General features: G+C 39.0%; 1 pseudogene across 1 annotated transcript in view; it reads left to right on the top strand.

Annotated features, from left to right (window-relative positions):
* LOC103723983 (uncharacterized) overlaps nt 1–1,923 on the top strand; it is a 3,616-nt pseudogene extending 1,693 nt beyond the window's left edge. Inside the window, exons 2-5 of the transcript XR_016395672.1 lie at nt 322–593; nt 720–920; nt 952–1,089; nt 1,196–1,923. The product of XR_016395672.1 is annotated as an uncharacterized LOC103723983 (transcript). The remainder of the gene's footprint in view (nt 1–321; nt 594–719; nt 921–951; nt 1,090–1,195) is intronic.
* The last annotated feature ends 8,877 nt before the right edge of the window (nt 1,924–10,800 follow it).

Genomic DNA, 10,800 nt, shown 5'->3' with positions numbered 1-10,800 from the left:
CTTGATATTTTTGACGATGTAAACTTTTCATTTTGCATTTAATTTTTTTGGTTTCTACAGTAATAAAAAACTCATACTCTAGAAGCCTTATCAATGTAGTATACATAAGTTTTAAGGGTGTATGACAAATGCTGCTGGTAATTTACTGAAATATAGTTTTATAACTTGCCTCCTCATGTGGTTCTTTGGGCATAATGCCAATTTCTATTAAGAGCTATTTTTGCTTAACAAAATCATTTTGCTTTTGACATTGTCTTCATGCCAAGATTCTCATATTCTCTTTTCATCCTTTGTGTGTATAGTGGGCTAGCAAGAAATGAGATTTTGTATTTCTTTGTTCGATTATTGACCTCTTGGTGACTCTGCTTCTTTCTTATTCAGGTGTGCCTTGGACAGAAGAAGAACATCGGACATTTCTAGCTGGTCTTAAAATGCTTGGTAAGGGGGACTGGAAAGGAATATCAGAAAATTTTGTTACCACTAGAACTCCAACTCAGGTAGCCAGTCATGCTCCGAAATATTTCCTTCGGCAGAGTAATTTGAATAAAAAGAAGCGCAAGTCCAGTCTTTTTGATATCGGGATAGATGACCTAGTAAGTCTCATTCATTCAACTTATTAATCCAAAAAGTATCAAATTTTCAATCATTCTATCAATTGTTCATATAGTTTACTATGTTATTCCTCACTTCTTATATTGTGATAATCACTCTACTTCCAGACTCCTGCATCCGAAACTTCTACCCCACCATTATCATTTAAAAGACCTTGTGAAGTTACACAAGAGATTTATCACCATCTCCAAGAAAGTTATATGGTAAATTCTGCGTTCCCTCTCGTGTCCATACAATTTTTTATGTTTTTGAGAGTAAACATTCACCAATTTCCTAAACTCTTTCCTACAAACTGCACGAACTGGTTGTGAGAATCCTTTCTTAAATATGGCCAAAAATCGGTTATTTTATTTGCAGGAAAAACTCCCAGTTTTTATTACAACCCAAGCTGCGTCGGAAGGTACAGAGGCGTCCCTTACCTTGCCTTTGATCAAAGACTCGAGAGAAGCAGCAAGCATTCACAATATCAACCACATGGTAGGAGAACCAAATACTGATCCTTGGACTTCTTGTTTAGGCATTCAATAGCTTTCTATTCTATCATGGAATTCATATGTAGTCATTGCTGGTAAATGGGTTTCAGCATGTGGGAATCTCTGGCAACTCGATGGACCAGCTTGTCTCGATCATATTTGTAACTTCTCTACTGAATATTTCCAACCAGGCATTTCCTTCATGCCAAGCCAGCTCGATTGCATGTGCCCCAGATTTCTACAAAGTACCCTCTAGTTCGCCGATCCAGCCACACCCACACTACCCAACTCAGTTTGCTATTTCTCCAATATTAGAAAACAACAATTTGGAGCTCAACATTAATTGCACCACCTCAGCCTCACAGCCTGACCAAATTATCTTCACCAAAGGCAGCAGGAGTAGTTAGTGTCATTTAATCTAATATGTTTTATTCATTTAATTCTCTTAGCTCTTATAATCAACAGTTTTTTGCATTCAGGCATTTTGACTTATTAGTTAGTACAAGGCAAGAAAACTCTTTCATTTTTCCTATTTTTGACTTGGATCAATAAAATAGAAAAAAAGAATAGGTAAGTCTCCATTTGGGTAATATGTGTTTTATTTATCGTGACTGTCCTAGGCAACAGTGACTGTAACAACCCAGGACCTCACCCAAAATGGCTAGTCGGAAAGTTATTATTTGGATTTCTTGATCCTGTATAAGTACCCAAGATCTACCCAGCGAATAACCGATGTGGGACTAAACACACGCCCGCACGGGTCCTCACATACTCCCCCCGTTCAAGCCCTGACGTTCTCGTCATGCTAAGGGTTCAAATCCATTCGAATATAATCACAAACACCATGATCAGCTCGTGGTCAGCTCCAATAGATCCGTGCTGCAGTGTCCTCTAGTTCACATAGGTTATGGGCCGGGTCCGCTCTGATACCATTTGTAACAACCCAGGACCTCACCCAAAATGGCTAGCCGGAAGGTTACTATTTGGGTTCCTTGATCCTGTATAAATACCTAAGATCTACCCAGCGAATAACCGATGTGGGACTAAACACACGCCCGCACGGGTCCTCACAGTGATGGCAGCTATTTGTATTGGCTGCTAGAAGTCTGTGGCCCACGGATGATGGGAGATGATGCATATGGTAAAAATTGTGGGAGAAGGGGGACTAGACCTTAAATTTGTAGTGATAGTCCTCATGTGATCTCATTGCTCAATCAAGGTGTTAATTCTGTATTCCAGATATGATAAACAGTCATGCTATGAGCTGTGGAGAAATATCTTTTTGTGAAAAGTAACGATGATAGAATTGTGAATATTGTCAATATATAGTATGGTCATCTTTTCAAAGCAGACTACTTCAACAAGTTTCACTATGATCTTTATCCTACGGTTTCAAGGTGATGTTTTACTTTGATCTTTTTCCTTGAAACAATAATCGTAATTCTTCTCTTGATTATTTGCACTCTAAAGTGCTTGATTGGATTACTAAACAATTATAGATCAAATCCCTCTTAAAACATCTAACTCAACCCCAAACCCTACCCTAGGCTAACCCTAAATTAACCTTGGGTCAAGCCCAAAACTCAATCCATGCCTTACACTATCTCTAACTATCATAATTTGTTTTATACTAAGACCAACTATAACTTGATACTTAAACTAATCTTAGCCAAGCAATAGAAAGCTTGCACAAGAAGAAATGCTACCAGCCATCTAAATCCCAACTTTTTGATGAGAGGACCTTCTTTTAGAATTTTGCATCACACCCTTTTAAATTCTTCATTAGCTTTCCACCTCTATTCTAAAACCTCGACCCACAATCGAGCAAATTAAGAATTAAGGAAAGTGGAGAGGAGCATGTAATCATATTTCTTCTTACTCAATAAACAAATTTCCTCTCAAGATCGCATTTGTCCATAGCATAGTAGTTTAATTTCTTGCTTGATTTTTTTCTTATCTTTTCTTTTAGTTTCTTGTATCTTCTTGAATTTTCTTCAAATGTGTGAAATTGATCCATATCAAGGTTAGAAAACTAGTTTCCTTCATTTCTACACCCAAAGCCAATCCTCGGAAGCACTAACCTACAAAATAGGGCCAATAGAGTTCTGAAACAAACCCTATAGGACCAGAGCTTGAATACCTACACGCTAGGTGCTCAACCTTGGTACCTATAAGCCCCCATGTTTAATTATATTTATAGTGGATGACATAGAAACCGTCTACCATGGGCTAAGTCTAACATAAATTAGGTGCACTAGCCAAGTGAAAACCAAATTGAACACCATATGTGGAAGCTGAGTCTACGAGCCCAAAACACAACAAAGTGACTATTGTACAACTTACCAAACATGAGCTATGTACACAAACCCAAGAATTCCAAGTAGGCCTACAAAGGGCCGTTGCGTATGAATTATTCTTGAAAACTCAATGGAGTCCAAAATGGATCATCTAGAATGTTGCTATAGTAAATGAATAATTTCTAGGTTCACATATTTGGTTGTTTGGAGCATAGTCCCTTAATCCATACAATATTGAAACTTGGAACCGAAAGGGAATTGTAGCAAGTTCGATGTGCTCTCTCCTAAACAGTCCTTCTCAAAAGTGGTGAAATCAAAATCACATAAATTTTGGATGCAGTGTTTGGAGATCAACCTAATGACAATCCATAGTTAATCCTACATATGGGCCATAATCAACTTAAGATGTGAAGCATGGTAGATCACGAATATGCGGCAAAAAAAATAAATACCATTCTCCCGACTCAGTTATAATGCATGCAAAAGTTTTCTCAATAATAAATATACGATTTGGAATATACATATGAGCAAACAAATCTAAATGAATATTTGGTAGAGAGAATCTCTAGAGTACTCCCATTCCAAATAGCACACGGTCTCCAACCCTAATACTGATGCTAAGTCCCTGCAAATTCTCTTCGCTCATTGCATAGCCTCATTAGGGTTTTTCCAAACCCTAGAGGTCCCTCGAGAAATAAGAGATGGAAGAGAGAACGTAGAAGAAAATATTAGGGGGAGGGAGAATTTTGATTTTTTTAATTATTTTTTCATCCACAACACCAACCCTAGCTATATATTTATAGGAGAGAAAGGTGAGGGCTAACTATGGTTTGGCGGGGTGTGCTATGTGGTGCCCCTTATCTTTTTCTTATGTGAGGAAGAGTGGGGCATATGCACTAATAGGCACCGTCCCCTTCTCTTTTCTACGTGCTATATGAGCCTCCCATTTGTTTCCTAAGAGGTGAGCCTAGTAAGATCCTAGTAATAAGTTCTAACATGTTAATAGCCCACTAAGCCTTAAAAACCTGGTCTACAAATATAATGGACCCATATCATGATAAGAAGCCCAAAACCTCCCTCATATACCCCATAGGACTATGGAACAATTTCAAAATCTCAATAAGCTATTAGATGTTTATGAATCCAATAACACGAAAAGGTTGTTATGCATCCATGCTTTTGGAGTTTGAGGGTGGATTTATAACATCACTTGAGGGTGGCAATTTATAATCTGATTTGTCAATCTGACCCGTGAACGACCCGCTTTAAGCAGATTTAGATTTGATATAAACGGATTTGAATCATAAACGGGTCAACCCGTCTAGACCTGTTTATTAAATGCGTTGGGTTCAGGTTTAAACCTTTAATCCGTTTAATAATTAGATCGAGTCATAACCCGACCCATTTAACCTATTTAAAATCTTCTTAACCTATTTTTGACTTATTTAGCCTGACTCGCTCAACCTGTTTAAATCCATTTAATTCGTTGAAAATCCGTTTAACCTGATTTGACATGTTTAATAAATGAATTATATGGATCGGGTTGGATTACCTATTTAATAAATAGGTCAGATTTAGATATAAAATTTTGACTTGCTTAGTAAACAAGTTAGGTTCGGGTTGATAATTTTTAACCTAATCCGCATGTGACCTAACTCGATTGCTACCCGTAAGGATCCTTATATTATAATGGGTGTAATTTGAAGAATGACTTAAACACCTCTTTTGGTCATGGGTGTATTATGAAAGAATGGGGTAGAAAGAGAGAAAAAAAAACAGGCAAGAAATAAAAGAGGTCTTTGGACTCACAAGATGTACGTAACTTGGCCAAAGCAGAATACTAACTCTCTATATCTCAGCAGGTTCGAACAAAATCTGTAAAGCAAAACGTAGGTTGGTTACTAGCTATTGATCGCAAATCGATGACATAAAACATCACTAGCCACCGGAGGCTGTGAATGCTAGAGTGGAATAAGAAAAATATGTGAAATGCTATTATAGTTTAGAGCAATCAATGACATGATGTCTCTATTTCTTCTTGCAAGTGATTGGTAATATAGCAAAAGCTACAACTTTACACCATTTGATTTACTCAATTATGGAAGCAGTTGTGAACCTCAGGAGAAGGTTGTTGGCATTTCTTGCTCAGAACTTTTTCCTTATGTCTTCTTTTAAAAACATCTTGCCTGAACCTCTTAGTTTCTCCCTGCAACTCCATGAATGGGCTCCTCTCAATACCCTTCTTTTCGGTTTCTAGCATTCTCTTCCTCTTAGTGGCTGCTCTGGCTGCAGCTGCTTTGTCCTCTTTCTCCTGTCTATGAACCTCTTCCTGCATATCAATGCCTTAATTCTTATGCATGAAAAATGACATCGAATGATTGATGGATAGTCGTATAGACTTTCTAAAATTAGAACATAATAATGTATGTCCGGTCACCATGAAACACCGTAATGAGCCATTAAGTATGGACAAATGCCCACCAACAACAACTTCTATGATTTCTACTTGGCACCATGGCTAAGAATACCAATTCAAGTTCAATTATTATTTGAAGTTCCATTTAAACACGCTATTGTTTAGTTTGTAGTATGTAAGTTATCAGTATGCATCATCAGTGGGACCAACCTTTAACAACCACTTAAAACTTTATTCAGCAGATATGATTCAGAATAGCATTTTCAGTATCTAGAAGTGACACTATGGAAAAATATGGCCCAACCTTCCTTGTGTCATATTAGTGAACATAAATACAAGAATGAATTGATGATTTGCACATGTTTATATGTGAGACTTGGTAAGAGTATAGACGGTAGATACGAAGATTACCTGGAGATTGTGTATAAGAGTGTCAAGAGACTTGATCTTCCGATGTGGCCAACGAGGTATACCAAATTCTCTACATTTCCTCTTCAGTACAGTCAATCCGACATTTAAATTTCTCGAAGCTTCTACGATTGGAAGATTGAAGCACTTAACAAGATCAGTTAAAGAAATATTAGCTACATGCTCTGCTGCAGCTCTCTTCTTCTTCCTGGATGCTCCAACTTCTGCATTCTTTTATTCAAGCCATAAGAAGATAGTGCAAGCTAAGGAGGAAAATAAACAAAATAATTATGTATTTCTCTTATTTTTTCTCTGAGAAATTGTGTTTCTATTTAAACAAGCCTGATACACTAATAAGAGTATTCTACATGTAAGGGAGAATGTGGTCTAGTTTTACAATTTAGTCTCACATATATCATTAGGGCCTATTTGTATGTTGGTTTAGTAGGGCATTTCTCTTGAAACCCTGGAAACAGCTACGTGGCATTTGTTTATGGGAAGTCAGATGGATACCAATTTGTAGAGTGTAGACACTCTCACTAGTGAACTTGTTTAATGATTTAGAGATCAAATAGACCACACTTTGACTAAATCTTACCCTGATAACCTTCAGCTCATAACGAAACCTGCAGCCTAGACCTTGAACTAGCTGGGGAATCGATGCCTTAGAAGCTGTATAAAACCCCTGAAAATTCTATTGAAGATTGAAAACAACCATTTTGTGACATACATGATCTTCTATGAACTTAGATGTAATTCTTCGCTGGACTGCTCTGAAGAAAATAATTTAAGTTTGTTTATACGTGATGATCATCACATCAAAATCCCTTTTAGGTCAGACTAAGATGTTACCAGACTCGATTGAAAGCCATGCATCATTCAGAATTTCTTAATGCAGCTGTGATGATCTAAGTGACACTAAGGTATGCATCCTACTAGTCCAACGCTTGACCCTTCTAGCCATTGGAAAGTAGAAAGCCAGCCAAAGGTTCGGTAAAGAGCATGAGAATTCTTAAGCTAAGACAGAGAACATTCATGTTTAGATCATTCCTAATTTTTAGGCAATCTTATGCAAAACTCTCCCGAAGAAGGATTTGATTTCTCAAGCTTACGCTTTTTCTTTTTGGAGCAATGAGTGGCAAGACCTCAAGCTTCCAGTTAGAGCATAAATGCAAGCAGCTCAAACGATGATTAATTTCTAGAAAATATGCAGAAGTAAAATACTTTATGATGAAATTAGCTTCACAATTTGGATTTCAATTATCTACAATATTTCTTTTTGATTCTCTTTAAAATAGAGATCTTCGATTGATTATTCAAAATGTGAAACAGCTTCAAAATTTGAAAAATTAAGCAAAGATCTCCAATTTAAAGGGAACCAAAAAAGAATTTTTGTTGATAATTGAAATCCAGGTTTCATGAAAAAAACATCAAAAATAAAACATGTATCTCATGCTTACAACTAGAACAAGTCCACAGCAAGCTCAAACTTGTGTTATAAAATTTCATGATGCAAGCACCATTCAGTTCAAATAACTAAGAAAAATGCCACTTCAAATAGAATTATAGTGATCATTCTAATGGTTGTGCACCAGTTATTCAGTAAGAAAATCACTAACCAGGTACAATTTCAGGGGACTGTTGATTATCTGAAGTTGCTTGTTTCATTATGGGACAAGAGTGTAAGAGTTGATCTTCATCATAATCAGGTGCATTTTTCATTGGCCGAGAAAACTCATTTTCTTTGTCTGCAAGGATTTCTTCTGAAACAACATGCATCAGCTCTTGGTTTTCGGTTTCGCACCTCAACTGGAAAACCTTTTGAAGATCACAGGACAAAGTTGGCACAGACTGTAATCTTGGATTGCTGAAACAGACATATGAATTTAAGGCAAAACTATAATCATCTTTTCTCAATGCAAACAGTAAAAATGGACGGGGGAAAAAGTAAATGACAGAGAAGTTGTTCAGGGGAAGTTGAAGCTAGAAAGCTTTTCATCTAATGATAGAATATACATTTCTATGAATGACAAGGAGAAGTTGTTCAGGGGAACTGCCGCCCCCAGGATGAATTTGTCTCGTGGCGTTCTCCTCCCCCAAAATTCCCAAGGTCGTTTTGAGGGCTGGTGGGCTGCGTGCCAACTGCCACTCTCTCCTCTCTAGTCTTTTTCCACTGGCCCCCAGTTGGCATTTTCGTTTTCCACTGGAAATTCCCATCCACAGGAAAGGTGGGGCCCTTTGTTGGGGGCCACTAAAAACAACAGATACTTTGTTGTGGGCCCCAGGTCCATTCTGGCCCTACCACCGGGTTAAGCATCATCCTCTCTCTCTCTCTCTCTCTCTCTCTCTCTCTCTCTCTCTGTGTGTGTGTGTGTGTGTGTGTGTGTGTGTGTGTGTGTGTGTGTGTGTTGTGTGTGCGTGTGTGTGTGTGTGGCTAAAGATGCAAGCTGGAGATTGGCATTTGGAAAAAGTTCATAAAGGGTCATGGTGGGGAATAAGATGAAGAGGCAAAAGAGGAGAGGGAACATGAAAGAAATGAGCCATGAAGACAATAAACCAAAATCGAATAAACTGGAATATGAGAAAAAACCCCATGCATATGATGAGGAACTTAGCATTTTAGGTGCATACTGCCGCCCCTTTCTGAGGACAAAAGTGGGATTTCATGCAGGTTTTCTGGGTCGTTGAGGTTCGAGTTGCGAGTTAGCAGGTTTCATGGAGGTGCCCGCGAGCTCTTGATGGCTGTCAAGGTTGAGAGGTTTTGAGGATACTGGGAGAACTAAATTTCATCACATTCCTGTCATGTTAAATTGAGGGAAGATTTGCATTGCAGTTCCATAAAATTATTGGGATTTCATCAAGTTCATCCAATTTAACAGATCCCCAAACCTCATAAATAATTGGAACAAAATAAAAAGAAAGGAGATCATTCCATTTTGGCCCATCTTTCTTTCTTTTTGGTAACATCTAGGCCTATCTTGCAAAATATGTCTATACCTGGAGAAGGAGAGGATGGGAGGGATGGGAAGAGGCTGCGATATGGCAGCGGCGGTGGCAGAGTCGAATGCTAGAATACAAAGCCAAAGGCCAATATTTTGTCCCTCGTGGAACCTCGGCCGATGGCGGACGCCACCACGCACCACTGGATCCGCCAGGAGGAGCTGGCGGGGGATCGGCGCAGTGATCTCGAGGTGGGAGGTGGGAGAGAAGAGGAACTCCCTCTCCACCCACAGCTCCCTCCCCTCACCTTCCTCCTCGGAAACGATTCGGTAGGCATGCACGCTCCTGATTAGCTCTGTAAGAAGAAGAGAAGAAGAAGAAGAAGAAAAGTATATAAACAAAGTGTGAGGATTCATGGGATGTTAAAAATTTTACATTATAGGGGGTTGTGATGAAAAAGAGACCTTGGTTGAGGACGTTTTTGAAAACAGCGAGAAAGGAGAGAAGAGAAGGGGGTGGATGTGGGTGGTGATTGTTGGAAGACGAGGAGGAGGAGGAGGAGGAGGAGGAGGAGTCCATGGTGGTTGATGGAGGATGCTCATGGGTCATGTTTCAAATGGTTTGGCTACTGTTTTATAATGAAACATGGTGAGTGCTGCAGTGGCAACGTGACAAGAGGAGCATGAAGAAGAGGAGGTTTTGGATCTTTCTTCCTTTGTAGTTTTTGGAATGATATCATCTTTTCTTTTAGAAACATGTTAACATGGTCATTCACCATGCATGTCCATTCAAATTAAGTTCAAAGCTCGCACTCTCATATGACAAGTTGCCAGTTCATGCTGCAGCTTTGTCTCTTAGGAAGTTCCCTTTTCATCTGCTAGAACTAACTTGTTTAACTGCTTCTAGACAATACTTACTCTAGAGTGACTTCATGCATGTATCTTGTTCTATAGATGATGTAAAAAAAACAAAAGAGAACAGCTGTAACTTAGAATGTTGCATTTACATAACTTTGATGAGATTTTTTTGGAGGGAATAATTTCGTTGGAGTTTTAATCCATAAAATATTTTGATTAGGTAGATTCTTTGCTTCCATGTTCTATATTAAACATTTTTTTAAAAAAATATATATATTTTGTATTGAATATAACAACCAGGGCCGGCCCGAGCCTTAGGCGACTGAGGCGGTCGCCTAAGGCCCCGGGCCAACGGAAGGCCCCCGGAAGGTGGAGAGAGAGAGAGAGAGAGAGAGAGAGAGAGAGAGAGACCGTGACCAAAAGGAAGCAAAGGCCCCATATAAAACGGGATGAGCTGGCTACGAGTCTTCCCCCTTGATGGAAGGGAGGTGGAGAGTTTCTTGGCCTGCAGAGGGGAAATTTAGGAAGTTGGGGACGGTAGTTTTGTTTTGGATGGAGAGAGAGAGAGAGGAGGGATTTGGTTGCCTTGATACACGCCTGAAGCCACTCTTACCTTTCATCCCTTCTCTTGTTTGGTTTTGGTCTTGGTTTTCCTTCCCTCACACTCCTGATCCAGCTGGGCCATCAGGAAGAAAGGGGGATTGGAAATGGACTTCTTGGAGGGTGGAGATTCTTTTAATTTTCTCCTCTCGGTTTCTTCTCCCCTCTTGGGTGGTAGAGAGAGAAGGAGGGAGGGG

The sequence above is a fragment of the Phoenix dactylifera genome, chromosome 6 (genome assembly GCF_051530095.1).
Source record: "Phoenix dactylifera cultivar Ajwa chromosome 6, Ajwa_hap1_PhDact_Kaust_v1.1, whole genome shotgun sequence".
Lineage (NCBI taxonomy): Eukaryota > Viridiplantae > Streptophyta > Magnoliopsida > Arecales > Arecaceae > Phoenix > Phoenix dactylifera.
This window is presented reverse-complemented; position numbering and strand designations above follow the sequence as displayed.